Source organism: Betta splendens, chromosome 6, assembly GCF_900634795.4.
Source record: "Betta splendens chromosome 6, fBetSpl5.4, whole genome shotgun sequence".
NCBI classification, from domain to species: domain Eukaryota; kingdom Metazoa; phylum Chordata; class Actinopteri; order Anabantiformes; family Osphronemidae; genus Betta; species Betta splendens.
Genome location: NC_040886.2, coordinates 2,142,487 through 2,158,839, shown reverse-complemented (window position 1 = coordinate 2,158,839; position 16,353 = coordinate 2,142,487). Strand labels below are relative to the sequence as shown.

The following is a 16,353-nucleotide window of genomic DNA, read 5'->3' as shown; positions in this document are numbered from 1 at the left end:
GGAATCCTGCTGAGATCATCCTCTTCTTTTTTAGCGCAAGCTATTTACACTCCAATTCAACATTTGAACCGACCCAAACACTTTTGAACCAACAGGCCTCCTTCAAATAAGTTCGTCAACTTGGGATGAGACACAACAGAAACAGAATAGAAGAATAGTCCCACAGCAGACGCCACACATACGAGTCTCCTGTCATTCATTTTCATTTTCACTCTTTCCATACACACATACTGCATCCAAGTGATTATACAAATTACTAATTTAGAAAGTGAGGACAATCGAATCACTAACTTAAGATGGGCACATTAGTACAACCCCTAAAAATCATTTCTTACCCTTACTTATCTATCCTTACTGGGACTTAATAAACTAAGTGAAATTAAGAACCTTATACAGCATCTAAACTTCAAGGTTACACCCTCGATGTCAGCTGACAGCTAAACAAGAAGGATTAAGCTTTAGTGACTAACCTGATGAAGAACACAGAATCACTGCGATAAAACTTATTTAATTCAGGAAGTGCTGTAAATGCATGCACCAAGTGACTCTATGACGAAATTAACGTACAGACTAGATAAGCTGCATCCTCACAAACTATCAGAGATGACACATTAGACATAACACAACCTGTTGAACCTGTTGCACAAAGCAATAAACCTAGAAACACAAACAACCCCACAATCACTACTGCATCTAATTGTAATTTCCCCCGTGACTATCTGAGTCTCTAATGACAACATACTGTAACAACTGTGGATAAAAACTACAACTAAAATATTGTAACTCACTAAAGAAAGTTCATATAACCCACATACAGCCAAACCTCTTGGGGGATAAAACACAGTCAACCACTGAGCAGCAGGTGAAGCATTTGAACAGCAGTGAGTGAATTGGGAACTTTATTTTGAAATATTCTCTATACCTTTCCCTTTCCTCTTCCTTGTAAAATTGGAGTATTTTATTTTCATTTTTTTTAATTTATTTTTAAGCTTTTGGCAGCTTTAAGGACTAAGTTATTTTCACCAATTCTACTTATTTATTTATTTATTATTTTTTTTAATTTAGATATTTGTCTGAGTCTCAAAGTACTAAAGTGTGCAGCAAGGTGAGAACACAGATTCAGAGGCCTCTGGCTTTTTGGCTTTTGATAACGTCCATTGACACAGTTCATGTCTGACAGCCTGCACTGTCTCAGTGGCCCTGCTTTGCACATGTCCATACCTCCCACACTGGAAGCAGTTCACAGTTTTTCCACAGCAGCCTCGTCTTGCTCCTCGGCCTGGAGGAGTCCCTCCTCTCCTCATAGGAGGTCGTCTTGTCCACCCTCCTGGTAGAATGTACATCACCTGAGGTGTGGCCTTGCCTGGTGGTGTAGGTGGGCTCTGAGGCACGCTGGCTGGTTGAGCAGAGACCATCCTCGTCTCTCTTTTCTCCCCCTCTTTTCGCTGCTGCTGGTGTGTTGCTTCTTTCACTGCCTTCTTTGCCTGCTTTTGACGCAGCTCAACAGCATGAATCACATGGTCAGTTATTTGTTCTACTGACATGTTGCACAGTCTCACAGTCAGATCCTTCTGATCTGGTCTTGAAGGCCAGGGCAGATTTTGACGCTTTGCCCCTTTGACCAGCAGAGGAAGTCCATCAGAAACCTCATTTACCTGTTCGTCACCCACACACACTAATTCCTCATCTGACCCAGCCCACAGTAATCTACCTGCTCTGTCACGCAGATCACTTTCACTGCAGGAATTTCCAATTGATATTTTCTGCTTTTAAATAAACGTCGGGCAGTTCTAATAACTCATGCCTTTCACTGCCCTGTCTGTCCCTTCTAGACCAGCTACCGGTGAACTGGCTTCTTTGTCCTTCCAGGTTTTGTTTCTTCTGCATCCATCTGGGACGCATCTGAAAGAGACTTAATTATAGTGATCTGATTAGATTGATTATTACAACATTGAGCCGTCTTTTTGCCAATCATTTTTACACAGCTAATAAAATGCAACACTGCATTTTCTCGTTCCCGTTTAAGGCCTCACTTCACAGATTTGATCTCAACCCACTGCCTCAGATCAAATGTCCCCTCTGTTGGCCAGGGTGACGTAGCCTTATGCGTTCGCTTATTCTATTTCTTTGAATACTTCTGAATCTCCTGAGAAAAGAGAGGATGTTTTCTCATTATTCCTCTGCACTTTGTCTTCTAGGAGATCTAAGTGGGCTTGATCTAGAGACGAACTCATCACACACACTCCTTTCTGCCCTCTGTGTCGCAAAGAAAATCATCCTTGTGAACTTGAAAACTAAAAAAAAATTAAGCATTACTTAGTGCCTGAACAGCTTGTTAGATTATACCACCTTAGACACATTGTCTGCTTCATCAAATCAATGACCAAAAACTATACTCTGATTGATTCCATTTCCAGGTAACGATGCGTGGTACTGTGCTGCGTCACGTCTGGCACAGTGGTGGCGGGGTGACTGGTGGTTGGGGGTGCCTGCCTACCTAAGGAACCAGGACAACGGGACTGGTGGATTCTGGGCTGGCTGCATGGGTCCCCTGTGGCGGGGGTGTGGTGGCTGCTGAGACCGGCGGTCCTGTGCCGGAGTAGGGCCATTTTGAGGGTTGGCGTGTGCCTGTCTCTGGGGAGCGGCGGCGGGCCTCCCTGCCGGTGTGCGGGTGGCGGGCCTAGGGTGGAGACCAAGGTGACCTGCGTCCGGGGGAGTCCCTCCGGGGGTGCCTGCCTGTGCCCAGAGGGGTGTCTCTTCCCTGGGGTGCTGCCCCTGCTCGGGTGGGGCGCTGCCTGCCCTAGCGGTCCGACGCCCTCTGGTGACTTGCTCGGGCCTCTTTCGGGGGTGGGGGGGGTGGGGGGGTTGGCGGACTACTCGGGCTACAACCTTCATTGGGCCCTGGGCGGAGGTTGGCCCTCAATGCACAACCGTAGAGTATGTGTGAAGGTTTGAGTGTAGAACTACACGGGGCGAGCATGGGCATACTTGAGCGAGAGAATGGGTAAGTGTGAAAGAAGGGTGAGGATGTCTCTGGCTGTGCTGCGTGTGGCGCCTGGGCAGTAGTACTGCGGTCCCTGGGTCTCGGCTGTCTCTTCCTGGCTGGGGGTTGTGGGGGGCGGTGGGATGGGTAGCAGAACCAGTCGGGAACCTGGCTCTGCGGACCCTGGTGCTCTGCTTCCCAACTACATTTCTCCACATTCATCCACTTAGGTCTGCAAGGGGCGTCCTGCTGATGGAGGGACCGGGGACCTGAGGCCAGTTGTGGCCTCGCCCACTGGCCCTGGAAGAGAGATCATCACCCAGTTTTAACTGCAAAAAGACATTTAGGGTGAGGGGGTGCACTGTCCGGGGGACACACCGTCAGCCAGCGGTCGTGCTCCTGGAGGTGTCACCCACCTTCAGTGCACTTTAGTTCCAGACACTCATGTCCAAGCTGGGTTGCAGGGTGCTGGGGTGCCTATTCCACTGTGGGAATAGGCACAAATCCCACTTCTGACATCTTTCTAGAGGAACAAAATAGACATAGGAATGTCACAAATCCTGTTTTCGACTGAGCTTTTCCAGTCAGGGTGGCCTACTAGTCTTAGTTGCTGTGTACAAATTCCAGTGTCCTCTGATGAAAGGGCTTTTGGGTACCAAAACCTGATGGGGTAAAGCGTTTTTAACTTTTCTAAGGCAAAAACAACATTATTCTTTAGACAGTAATAAGACATTCACAATATTAGTTGTAACAGAATAGTTGTAATAATGTCTATTGAGGTGTGGAACAGGAAAATAGATGATTTTTTGGTCAGGATGGCTGAGCGGTCTAAGGCGCTGCGTTCGGGTTGCAGTCTCTTGAGCTTACTGAGACACAAATAAAGTCATTTTAGTTGTCATTTATGCCATTCATGCTGATTATTGGGATGTCTTTACTATAGGTAAGAACAGATTATCTGTAACTCTGTGTGTTGTTCCCGTAAAATAGCAAAACAGAGCTTTTACAGTCAGGGTAGACTACTAGTCTTAGTTGCTGTGCACAAACTCCAGTATCCTATGACGACAGTGCTTCAAATTCCTCTTTTGACAATTTATTTGGAGATGCCATCTTTCTTGCTTCTTCTTAGAAAATAAGAAATGATTGTTGGTTTTCCCTAGCCTTTTGGAGACTGAAACCTGATGGGGTAAAGCGTCTTTACTTTTTCTAAGGCATAAACAACATTATTCTTTAGACAATTATGGGACATTCAAGATATTAGTTGTAACAGAATAGTTGTATTAATGTATTTTCAGCTGTAGAACAGGAAAATGGATGCTTTTTGGGCCAGGATGGCCGAGCGGTCTAAGGCGCTGCGTTCAGGTCGCGGTCTCCCCTGGAGGCTTGGGTTCAAATCCCACTTCTGACATTTTCTTTAGAGAAACAAAATAGACATAGGAATGTCACAAATCCTGTTTTCGACTGAGCTTCTCCAGTCAGGGTGGCCTACTAGTCTTAGTTGCTGTGTACAAATTCCAGTGTCCTCTGATGAAAGGGCTTTTGGGTACCAAAACCTGATGGGGTAAAGTGTTTTTAACTTTTCTAAGACATAAACAACATTATTTTTTAGACAATAATAGGACATTCACGATATTAGTTGTAACAGAATAGTTGTATTAATGTCTTTTCAGCTGTGGAACAGGAAAATAGAGGATTTTTGGGTCAGGATGGCCGAGCGGTCTAAGGCGCTGCGTTCAGGTCGCAGTCTCCCCTGGAGGCGTGCGTTCAAATCCCACTTCTGACATCTTCTTTAGAGGTAGAAAATAGACGTAGGAATGTCACAAATCCTGTTTTAGACTTTGTTCTACTTAGGGAAACACTATGTGCTGGAGAAGGATTCTGCGATTGAGCTTACTGAGACACAAATAAGTTCATTTTAGTTCTCATTCATGCCATTCATACTGATTATTGTAATGTCTTTACAAAATGTAAGAACAGATTATGTGTAACACTGTGTGTTGTTCCGTAAAACAGCAAAACTGAGCTTTTCCAGTCAGGGTGGCCTACTAGTCTTAGTTGCTGTGTACAAATTCCAGTGTCCTCTGATGAAAGGGCTTTTGGGTACCAAAACCTGATGGGGTAAAGTGTTTTTAACTTTTCTAAGATATGAACAACATTATTTTTAGACAATAATAAGACATTCACAATATTAGTTGTAACAGAAAAGTTGTAATAATGTCTATTGAGCTGTGGAACAGGAAAATAGATGATTTTTTGGTCAGGATGGCCGAGCGGTCTAAGGCGCTGCGTTCGGGTTGCAGTCTCTTGAGCTTACTGAGACACAAATAAAGTCATTTTAGTTGTCATTTATGCCATTCATGCTGATTATTGGGATGTCTTTACTATAGGTAAGAACAGATTATCTGTAACTCTGTGTGTTGTTTCCGTAAAATAGCAAAACGGAGCTTTTACAGTCAGGGTGGCCTACTAGTCTTAGTTGCTGTGCACAAACTCCAGTCTCCTATGATGACAGTGCTTCAAATTCCTCTTTTGACAATTTATTTGGAGATGCCATCTTTCTTGCTTCTTCTTAGAAAATAAGAAATGATTGTTTGTTTTCCTTAGCCTTTTGGTGACTGAAACCTGATGGGGTAAAGCGTCTTTACTTTTTCTAAGGCATAAACAACATTATTCTTTAGACAATAATGGGACATTCAAGACATTAGTTGTAACAGAATATTTGTATTAAGGTATTTTCAGCTGTAGAACAGGAAAATGGACGCTTTTTGGGTCAGGATGGCCGAGCGGTCTAAGGCGCTGCGTTCAGGTCGCAGTCTCCCCTGGAGGCGTGGGTTCAAATCCCACTTCTGACATCTTCTTTAGAGAAACAAAATAGACATAGGAATGTCACAAATCCTGTTTTCGACTGAGCTTCTCCAGTCAGGGTGGCCTACTAGTCTTAGTTGCTGTGTACAAATTCCAGTGTGCTCTGATGAAAGGGCTTTTGGGTACCAAAACCTGATGGGGTAAAGTGTTTTTAACTTTTCTAAGACATAAACAACATTAATTTTAGACAATAATAAGACATTCACAATATTAGTTATAACAGAATAGTTGTAATAATGTCTATTGAGGTGTGGAACAGGAAAATAGATGATTTTTTGGTCAGGATGGCTGAGCGGTCTAAGGCGCTGCGTTCGGGTCACAGTCTCTTGAGCTTACTGAGACACAAATAAAGTCATTTTAGTTGTCATTTATGCCATTCATGCTGATTATTGGGATGTCTTTACTATAGGTAAGAACAGATTATCTGTAACTCTGTGTGTTGTTCCCGTAAAAAAGCAAAACTGAGCTTTTACAGTCATGGTAGACTACTAGTCTTAGTTGCTGTGCACAAACTCCAGTATCCTATGATGACAGTGCTTCAAATTCCTCTTTTGACAATTTATTTGGAGATGCCATCTTTCTTGCTTTTTCTTAGAAAATAAGAAATGATTGTTTGATATCCCTAGCCTTTTGGAGACTGAAACCTGATGGGGTAAAGCATCTTTACTTTTTCTAAGGCATAAACAACATTATTCTTTAGACAATAATAGGACATTCACGATATTAGTTGTAACAGAATAGTTGTATCAAAGTCTTTTCAGCTGTGGATCAGGAAAATAGACGATTTTTGGGTCAGGATGGCCGAGCGGTCTAAGGCATGCGTTCAGGTCGCAGTCTCCCCTGGAGGCGTGGGTTCAAATCCCACTTCTGACATCTTCTTTAGAGGTAGAAAATAGACGTAGTAATGTCACAAATCCTGTTTTAGACTTTGTTCTACTTAGGGAAACACTATGTGCTGGAGAAGGATTCTGCGATTGAGCTTACTGAGACACAAATAAGTTCATTTTAGTTCTCATTCATGCCATTCATACTGATTATTGTAATGTCTTTACAATATGTAAAAACAGATTATCTATAACACTGTGTGTTGTTCCGTAAAACAGCAAAACTGAGCTTTTCCAGTCAGGATGGCCTACTAGTCTTAGTTGCTGTGTACAAATTCCAGTATCCTTAGATGAAAGGGCTTTTGGGTACCAAAACCTGATGGGGTAAAGTGTTTTTAACTTTTCTAAGACATAAACAACATTATTTTTAGACAATAATAAGACATTCACAATATTAGTTTTAACTGAATAGTTGTAATAATGTCTATTGAGGTGTGGAACAGGAAAATAGATGATTTTTTGGTCAGGATGGCTGAGCGGTCTAAGGCGCTGCGTTCGGGTCGCAGTCTCTTGAGCTTACTGAGACACAAATAAAGTCATTTTAGTTGTCATTTATGCCATTCATGCTGATTATTGGGATGTCTTTACTATAGGTAAGAACAGATTATCTGTAACTCTGTGTGTTGTTCCCGTAAAATAGCAAAACGGAGCTTTTACAGTCAGGGTGGCCTACTAGTCTTAGTTGCTGTGCACAAACTCCAGTCTCCTATGATGACAGTGCTTCAAATTCCTCTTTTGACAATTTATTTGGAGATGCCATCTTTCTTGCTTCTTCTTAGAAAAAAAGAAATGATTGTTTGTTTTCCTTAGCCTTTTGGTGACTGAAACCTGATGGGGTAAAGCGTCTTTACTTTTTCTAAGGCATAAACAACATTATTCTTTAGACAATAATGGGACATTCAAGACATTAGTTGTAACAGAATATTTGTATTAAGGTATTTTCAGCTGTAGAACAGGAAAATGGACGCTTTTTGGGTCAGGATGGACGAGCGGTCTAAGGCGCTGCGTTCAGGTCGCGGTCTCCCCTGGAGGCGTGGGTTCAAATCCCACTTCTGACATCTTCTTTAGAGAAACAAAATAGACATAGGAATGTCACAAATCCTGTTTTCGACTGAGCTTCTCCAGTCAGGGTGGCCTACTAGTCTTAGTTGCTGTGTACAAATTCCAGTGTCCTCTGATGAAAGGGCTTTTGGGTACCAAAACCTGATGGGGTAAAGTGTTTTTAACTTTTCTAAGACATAAACAACAATATTTTTAGACAATAATAAGACATTCACAATATTAGTTGTAACAGAATAGTTGTAATAATGTCTATTGAGGTGTGGAACAGGAAAATAGATGATTTTTTGGTCAGGATGGCCGAGCGGTCTAAGGCGCTGCGTTCAGGTCGCAGTCTCTTGAGCTTATTGAGACACAAATAAAGTCATTTTAGTTGTCATTTATGCCATTCATGCTGATTATTGGGATGTCTTTACAATAGGTAAGAACAGATTATCTGTAACACTGTGTGTTGTTCCCGTAAAATAGCAAAACTGAGCTTTTACAGTCAGGGTGGCCTACTAGTCTTAGTTGCTGTGCACAAACTCCAGTCTCCTATGATGACAGTGCTTCAAATTCCTCTTTTGACAATTTTTTTGGAGATGCCATCTTTCTTGCTTCTTCTTAGAAAATAAGAAATGATTGTTTGTTTTCCCTAGCCTTTTGGAGACTGAAACCTGATGGGGTAAAGCGTCTTTACTTTTTCTAAGGCATAAACAACATTATTCTTTAGACAATAATAGGACATTCACGATATTAGTTGTAACAGAATAGTTGTATTAATGTCTTTTCAGCTGTGGAACAGGAAAATAGAGGATTTTTGGGTCAGGATGGCCGAGCGGTCTAAGGCGCTGCGTTCAGGTCGCAGTCTCCCCTGGAGGCGTGGGTTCAAATCCCACTTCTGACATCTTCTTTAGAGGTAGAAAATAGACGTAGGAATGTCACAAATCCTGTTTTAGACTTTGTTCTACTTAGGGAAACACTATGTGCTGGAGAAGGATTCTGCGATTGAGCTTACTGAGACACAAATAAGTTCATTTTAGTTCTCATTCATGCCATTCATACTGATTATTGTAATGTCTTTACAATATGTAAGAACAGATTATGTGTAACACTGTGTGTTGTTCCGTAAAACAGCAAAACTGAGCTTTTCCAGTCAGGGTGGCCTACTAGTCTTAGTTGCTGTGTACAAATTCCAGTGTCCTCTGATGAAAGGGCTTTTGGGTACCAAAACCTGATGGGGTAAAGCGTTTTTAACTTTTCTAAGGCAAAAACAACATTATTCTTTAGACAGTAATAAGACATTCACAATATTAGTTGTAACAGAATAGTTGTAATAATGTCTATTGAGGTGTGGAAAAGGAAAATAGATGATTTTTTGGTCAGGATGGCCGAGCGGTCTAAGGCGCTGCGTTCAGGTCGCAGTCTCTTGAGCTTATTGAGACACAAATAAAGTCATTTTAGTTGTCATTTATGCCATTCATGCTGATTATTGGGATGTCTTTACTATAGGTAAGAACAGATTATCTGTAACTCTGTGTGTTGTTCCCGTAAAATAGCAAAACGGAGCTTTTACAGTCAGGGTAGACTACTAGTCTTAGTTGCTGTGCACAAACTCCAGTATCCTATGACGACAGTGCTTCAAATTCCTCTTTTGACAATTTATTTGGAGATGCCATCTTTCTTGCTTCTTCTTAGAAAATAAGAAATGATTGTTGGTTTTCCCTAGCCTTTTGGAGACTGAAACCTGATGGGGTAAAGTGTCTTTACTTTTTCTAAGGCATAAACAACATTATTCTTTAGACAATAATGGGACATTCAAGACATTAGTTGTAACAGAATATTTGTATTAAGGTATTTTCAGCTGTAGAACAGGAAAATGAAAGCTTTTTGGGTCAGGATGGCCGAGCGGTCTAAGGCGCTGTGTTCAGGTCGCAGTCTCCCCTGGAGGCGTGGGTTCAAATCCCACTTCTGACATCTTCTTTAGAGAAACAAAATAGACATAGGAATGTCACAAATCCTGTTTTCGACTGAGCTTTTCCAGTCAGGGTGGCCTACTAGTCTTAGTTGCTGTGTACAAATTCCAGTGTCCTCTGATGAAAGGGCTTTTGGGTACCAAAACCTGATGGGGTAAAGCGTTTTTAACTTTTCTAAGGCAAAAACAACATTATTCTTTAGACAGTAATAAGACATTCACAATATTAGTTGTAACAGAATAGTTGTATTAATGTCTATTGAGGTGTGGAAAAGGAAAATAGATGATTTTTTGGTCAGGATGGCCGAGCGGTCTAAGGCGCTGCGTTCAGGTCGCAGTCTCTTGAGCTTATTGAGACACAAATAAAGTCATTTTAGTTGTCATTTATGCCATTCATGCTGATTATTGGGATGTCTTTACTATAGGTAAGAACAGATTATCTGTAACTCTGTGTGTTGTTCCCGTAAAAAAGCAAAACTGAGCTTTTACAGTCATGGTAGACTACTAGTCTTAGTTGCTGTGCACAAACTCCAGTATCCTATGATGACAGTGCTTCAAATTCCTCTTTTGACAATTTATTTGGAGATGCCATCTTTCTTGCTTTTTCTTAGAAAATAAGAAATGATTGTTTGATATCCCTAGCCTTTTGGAGACTGAAACCTGATAGGGTAAAGCATCTTTACTTTTTCTAAGGCATAAACAACATTATTCTTTAGACAATAATAGGACATTCACGATATTAGTTGTAACAGAATAGTTGTATTAAAGTCTTTTCAGCTGTGGATCAGGAAAATAGACGATTTTTGGGTCAGGATGGCCGAGCGGTCTAAGGCATGCGTTCAGGTCGCAGTCTCCCCTGGAGGCGTGGGTTCAAATCCCACTTCTGACATCTTCTTTAGAGGTAGAAAATAGACGTAGGAATGTCACAAATCCTGTTTTAGACTTTGTTCTACTTAGGGAAACACTATGTGCTGGAGAAGGATTCTGCGATTGAGCTTACTGAGACACAAATAAGTTCATTTTAGTTCTCATTCATGCCATTCATACTGATTATTGTAATGTCTTTACAATATGTAAGAACAGATTATCTATAACACTGTGTGTTGTTCCGTAAAACAGCAAAACTGAGCTTTTCCAGTCAGGATGGCCTACTAGTCTTAGTTGCTGTGTACAAATTCCAGTATCCTTAGATGAAAGGGCTTTTGGGTACCAAAACCTGATGGGGTAAAGTGTTTTTAACTTTTCTAAGACATAAACAACATTATTTTTAGACAATAATAAGACATTCACAATATTAGTTGTAACTGAATAGTTGTAATAATGTCTATTGAGGTGTGGAACAGGAAAATAGATGATTTTTTGGTCAGGATGGCTGAGCGGTCTAAGGCGCTGCGTTCGGGTCGCAGTCTCTTGAGCTTACTGAGACACAAATAAAGTCATTTTAGTTGTCATTTATGCCATTCATGCTGATTATTGGGATGTCTTTACTATAGGTAAGAACAGATTATCTGTAACTCTGTGTGTTGTTCCCGTAAAATAGCAAAACAGAGCTTTTACAGTCAGGGTAGACTACTAGTCTTAGTTGCTGTGCACAAACTCCAGTATCCTATGACGACAGTGCTTCAAATTCCTCTTTTGACAATTTATTTGGAGATGCCATCTTTCTTGCTTCTTCTTAGAAAATAAGAAATGATTGTTGGTTTTCCCTAGCCTTTTGGAGACTGAAACCTGATGGGGTAAAGCGTCTTTACTTTTTCTAAGGCATAAACAACATTATTCTTTAGACAATAATGGGACATTCAAGACATTAGTTGTAACAGAATGTTTGTATTAAGGTATTTTCAGCTGTAGAACAGGAAAATGAAAGCTTTTTGGGTCAGGATGGCCGAGCGGTCTAAGGCGCTGTGTTCAGGTCGCAGTCTCCCCTGGAGGCGTGGGTTCAAATCCCACTTCTGACATCTTCTTTAGAGAAACAAAATAGACATAGGAATGTCACAAATCCTGTTTTCGACTGAGCTTTTCCAGTCAGGGTGGCCTACTAGTCTTAGTTGCTGTGTACAAATTCCAGTGTCCTCTGATGAAAGGGCTTTTGGGTACCAAAACCTGATGGGGTAAAGTGTTTTTAACTTTTCTAAGACATAAACAACATTAATTTTAGACAATAATAAGACATTCACAATATTAGTTATAACAGAATAGTTGTAATAATGTCTATTGAGGTGTGGAACAGGAAAATAGATGATTTTTTGGTCAGGATGGCTGAGCGGTCTAAGGCGCTGCGTTCGGGTCACAGTCTCTTGAGCTTACTGAGACACAAATAAAGTCATTTTAGTTGTCATTTATGCCATTCATGCTTATTATTGGGATGTCTTTACTATAGGTAAGAACAGATTATCTGTAACTCTGTGTGTTGTTCCCGTAAAAAAGCAAAACTGAGCTTTTACAGTCATGGTAGACTACTAGTCTTAGTTGCTGTGCACAAACTCCAGTATCCTATGATGACAGTGCTTCAAATTCCTCTTTTGACAATTTATTTGGAGATGCCATCTTTCTTGCTTTTTCTTAGAAAATAAGAAATGATTGTTTGATATCCCTAGCCTTTTGGAGACTGAAACCTGATGGGGTAAAGCATCTTTACTTTTTCTAAGGCATAAACAACATTATTCTTTAGACAATAATAGGACATTCACGATATTAGTTGTAACAGAATAGTTGTATTAAAGTCTTTTCAGCTGTGGATCAGGAAAATAGACGATTTTTGGGTCAGGATGGCCGAGCGGTCTAAGGCATGCGTTCAGGTCGCAGTCTCCCCTGGAGGCGTGGGTTCAAATCCCACTTCTGACATGTTCTTTAGAGGTAGAAAATAGACGTAGGAATGTCACAAATCCTGTTTTAGACTTTGTTCTACTTAGGGAAACACTATGTGCTGGAGAAGGATTCTGCGATTGAGCTTACTGAGACACAAATAAGTTCATTTTAGTTCTCATTCATGCCATTCATACTGATTATTGTAATGTCTTTACAATATGTAAGAACAGATTATCTATAACACTGTGTGTTGTTCCGTAAAACAGCAAAACTGAGCTTTTCCAGTCAGGGTGGCCTACTAGTCTTAGTTGCTGTGTACAAATTCCAGTGTCCTCTGATGAAAGGGCTTTTGGGTACCAAAACCTGATGGGGTAAAGTGTTTTTAACTTTTCTAAGATATAAACAACATTATTTTTAGACAATAATAAGACATTCACAATATTAGTTGTAACAGAAAAGTTGTAATAATGTCTATTGAGCTGTGGAACAGGAAAATAGATGATTTTTTGGTCAGGATGGCCGAGCGGTCTAAGGCGCTGCGTTCGGGTCGCAGTCTCTTGAGCTTACTGAGACACAAATAAAGTCATTTTAGTTGTCATTTATGCCATTCATGCTGATTATTGGGATGTCTTTACTATAGGTAAGAACAGATTATCTGTAACTCTGTGTGTTGTTCCCGTAAAAAAGCAAAACTGAGCTTTTACAGTCATGGTAGACTACTAGTCTTAGTTGCTGTGCACAAACTCCAGTATCCTATGATGACAGTGCTTCAAATTCCTCTTTTGACAATTTATTTGGAGATGCCATCTTTCTTGCTTCTTCTTAGAAAATAAGAAATGATTGTTTGTTTTCCTTAGCCTTTTGGAGACTGAAACCCGATGGGGTAAAGCGTCTTTACTTTTTCTAAGGCATAAACAACATTATTCTTTAGACAATTATGGGACATTCAAGATATTAGTTGTAACAGAATAGTTGTATTAATGTATTTTCAGCTGTAGAACAGGAAAATGGACGCTTTTTGGGTCAGGATGGCCGAGCGGTCTAAGGCGCTGCGTTCGGGTCGCAGTCTCTTGAGCTTACTGAGACACAAATAAAGTCATTTTAGTTGTCATTTATGCCATTCATGCTGATTATTGGGATGTCTTTACTATAGGTAAGAACAGATTATCTGTAACTCTGTGTGTTGTTCCCGTAAAAAAGCAAAACTGAGCTTTTACAGTCATGGTAGACTACTAGTCTTAGTTGCTGTGCACAAACTCCAGTATCCTATGATGACAGTGCTTCAAATTCCTCTTTTGACAATTTATTTGGAGATGCCATCTTTCTTGCTTCTTCTTAGAAAATAAGAAATGATTGTTTGTTTCCCTTAGCCTTTTGGAGACTGAAACCCGATGGGGTAAAGCGTCTTTACTTTTTCTAAGGCATAAACAACATTATTCTTTAGACAATTATGGGACATTCAAGATATTAGTTGTAACAGAATAGTTGTATTAATGTATTTTCAGCTGTAGAACAGGAAAATGGACGCTTTTTGGGTCAGGATGGCCGAGCGGTCTAAGGCGCTGCGTTCAGGTTGCGGTCTCCCCTGGAGGCTTGGGTTCAAATCCCACTTCTGACATCTTCTTTAGAGAAACAAAATAGACATAGGAATGTCACAAATCCTGTTTTCGACTGAGCTTCTCCAGTCAGGGTGGCCTACTAGTCTTAGTGTCTGTGTACAAATTCCAGTGTCCTCTGATGAAAGGGCTTTTGGGTACCAAAACCTGATGGGGTAAAGTGTTTTTAACTTTTCTAAGACATAAACAACATTATTTTTAGACAATAATAAGACATTCACAATATTAGTTGTAACAGAATAGTTGTAATAATGTCTATTGAGGTGTGGAACAGGAAAATAGATGACTTTTTGGTCAGGATGGCTGAGCGGTCTAAGGCGCTGCGTTCGGGTCGCAGTCTCTTGAGCTTATTGAGACACAAATAAAGTCATTTTAGTTGTCATTTATGCCATTCATGCTGATTATTGGGATGTCTTTACTATAGGTAAGAACAGATTATCTGTAACTCTGTGTGTTGTTCCCGTAAAATAGCAAAACGGAGCTTTTACAGTCAGGGTAGACTACTAGTCTTAGTTGCTGTGCACAAACTCCAGTATCCTATGACGACAGTGCTTCAAATTCCTCTTTTGACAATTTATTTGGAGATGCCATCTTTCTTGCTTCTTCTTAGAAAATAAGAAATGATTGTTGGTTTTCCCTAGCCTTTTGGAGACTGAAACCTGATGGGGTAAAGCGTCTTTACTTTTCTAAGGCATAAACAACATTATTCTTTAGACAATAATGGGACATTCAAGACATTAGTTGTAACAGAATATTTGTATTAAGGTATTTTCAGCTGTAGAACAGGAAAATGAAAGCTTTTTGGGTCAGGATGGCCGAGCGGTCTAAGGCGCTGTGTTCAGGTCGCAGTCTCCCCTGGAGGCGTGGGTTCAAATCCCACTTCTGACATCTTCTTTAGAGAAACAAATAGACATAGGAATGTCACAAATCCTGTTTTCGACTGAGCTTTTCCAGTCAGGGTGGCCTACTAGTCTTAGTTGCTGTGTACAAATTCCAGTGTCCTCTGATGAAAGGGCTTTTGGGTACCAAAACCTGATGGGGTAAAGCGTTTTTAATTTTTCTAAGGCAAAAACAACATTATTCTTTAGACAGTAATAAGACATTCACAATATTAGTTGTAACAGAATAGTTGTATTAATGTCTATTGAGGTGTGGAAAAGGAAAATAGATGATTTTTTGGTCAGGATGGCCGAGCGGTCTAAGGCGCTGCGTTCAGGGTCGCAGTCTCTTGAGCTTATTGAGACACAAATAAAGTCATTTTAGTTGTCATTTATGCCATTCATGCTGATTATTGGGATGTCTTTACAATAGGTAAGAACAGATTATCTGTAACACTGTGTGTTGTTCCCGTAAAATAGCAAAACTGAGCTTTTCAGTCAGGGTGGCCTACTAGTCTTAGTTGCTGTGCACAAACTCCAGTCTCCTATGATGACAGTGCTTCAAATTCCTCTTTTGACAATTTATTTGGAGATGCCATCTTCTTGCTTCTTCTTAGAAAATAAGAAATGATTGTTTGTTTTTCCCTAGCCTTTTGGAGACTGAAACCTGATGGGGTAAAGCGTCTTTACTTTTTCTAAGGCATAAACAACATTATTCTTTAGACAATAATAGGACATTCACGATATTAGTTGTAACAGAATAGTTGTATTAATGTCTTTTCAGCTGTGGAACAGGAAAATAGAGGATTTTTGGGTCAGGATGGCCGAGCGGTCTAAGGCGCTGCGTTCAGGTCGCAGTCTCCCCTGGAGGCGTGCGTTGAAATCCCACTTCTGACATCTTCTTTAGAGGTAGAAAATAGACGTAGGAATGTCACAAATCCTGTTTTAGACTTTGTTCTACTTAGGGAAACACTATGTGCTGGAGAAGGATTCTGCGATTAAGCTTACTGAGACACAAATAAGTTCATTTTAGTTCTCATTAATGCCATTCATACTGATTATTGTAATGTCTTTACAATATGTAAGAACAGTATTATTGTGTAACACTGTGTGTTGTTCCGTTAAAACCAGCAAACTGAGCTCTTTTCCGTCAGGGGTGGCCTTAAGAGTCTTAGTCATGTGTGCCACAAACTCCAGTATCCTATGATGGACCGTGCTCAAATTCCCTCTTTTGACAATCATTTGGAAGCGAGAATGCCATTCTGTAGTTGCTTCTTCTTAGAAAATAAGAAATGATGTTGTTGTTTTC

The 16,353-nt window shown here is 40.5% G+C and overlaps 13 non-coding genes across 13 annotated transcripts; all 13 read left to right on the top strand.

The window, feature by feature from the left end:
* The first annotated feature begins 4,305 nt into the window (after positions 1 to 4,305).
* On the top strand, positions 4,306 to 4,388 carry trnal-cag (transfer RNA leucine (anticodon CAG)). The gene has a single exon. It is a non-coding gene; the product is annotated as a tRNA-Leu (tRNA).
* Positions 4,389 to 4,680: 292 nt separating this feature from the next.
* Positions 4,681 to 4,763, top strand: trnal-cag (transfer RNA leucine (anticodon CAG)). The gene has a single exon. It is a non-coding gene; the product is annotated as a tRNA-Leu (tRNA).
* Positions 4,764 to 5,749: 986 nt separating this feature from the next.
* trnal-cag (transfer RNA leucine (anticodon CAG)) lies at positions 5,750 to 5,832 on the top strand. Its single transcript has one exon. It is a non-coding gene; the product is annotated as a tRNA-Leu (tRNA).
* Positions 5,833 to 6,636: 804 nt separating this feature from the next.
* trnal-cag (transfer RNA leucine (anticodon CAG)) lies at positions 6,637 to 6,718 on the top strand. Its single transcript has one exon. It is a non-coding gene; the product is annotated as a tRNA-Leu (tRNA).
* A 986-nt stretch (positions 6,719 to 7,704) lies between these two features.
* trnal-cag (transfer RNA leucine (anticodon CAG)) lies at positions 7,705 to 7,787 on the top strand. The gene has a single exon. It is a non-coding gene; the product is annotated as a tRNA-Leu (tRNA).
* Positions 7,788 to 8,591: 804 nt separating this feature from the next.
* On the top strand, positions 8,592 to 8,674 carry trnal-cag (transfer RNA leucine (anticodon CAG)). Its single transcript has one exon. It is a non-coding gene; the product is annotated as a tRNA-Leu (tRNA).
* Positions 8,675 to 9,661: 987 nt separating this feature from the next.
* trnal-cag (transfer RNA leucine (anticodon CAG)) lies at positions 9,662 to 9,744 on the top strand. Its single transcript has one exon. It is a non-coding gene; the product is annotated as a tRNA-Leu (tRNA).
* Positions 9,745 to 10,549: 805 nt separating this feature from the next.
* trnal-cag (transfer RNA leucine (anticodon CAG)) lies at positions 10,550 to 10,631 on the top strand. Its single transcript has one exon. It is a non-coding gene; the product is annotated as a tRNA-Leu (tRNA).
* Positions 10,632 to 11,617: 986 nt separating this feature from the next.
* Positions 11,618 to 11,700, top strand: trnal-cag (transfer RNA leucine (anticodon CAG)). The gene has a single exon. It is a non-coding gene; the product is annotated as a tRNA-Leu (tRNA).
* An 804-nt stretch (positions 11,701 to 12,504) lies between these two features.
* Positions 12,505 to 12,586, top strand: trnal-cag (transfer RNA leucine (anticodon CAG)). Its single transcript has one exon. It is a non-coding gene; the product is annotated as a tRNA-Leu (tRNA).
* A 1,499-nt stretch (positions 12,587 to 14,085) lies between these two features.
* Positions 14,086 to 14,168, top strand: trnal-cag (transfer RNA leucine (anticodon CAG)). Its single transcript has one exon. It is a non-coding gene; the product is annotated as a tRNA-Leu (tRNA).
* An 803-nt stretch (positions 14,169 to 14,971) lies between these two features.
* trnal-cag (transfer RNA leucine (anticodon CAG)) lies at positions 14,972 to 15,054 on the top strand. Its single transcript has one exon. It is a non-coding gene; the product is annotated as a tRNA-Leu (tRNA).
* Positions 15,055 to 15,858: 804 nt separating this feature from the next.
* Positions 15,859 to 15,941, top strand: trnal-cag (transfer RNA leucine (anticodon CAG)). Its single transcript has one exon. It is a non-coding gene; the product is annotated as a tRNA-Leu (tRNA).
* Positions 15,942 to 16,353: the final 412 nt, after the last annotated feature.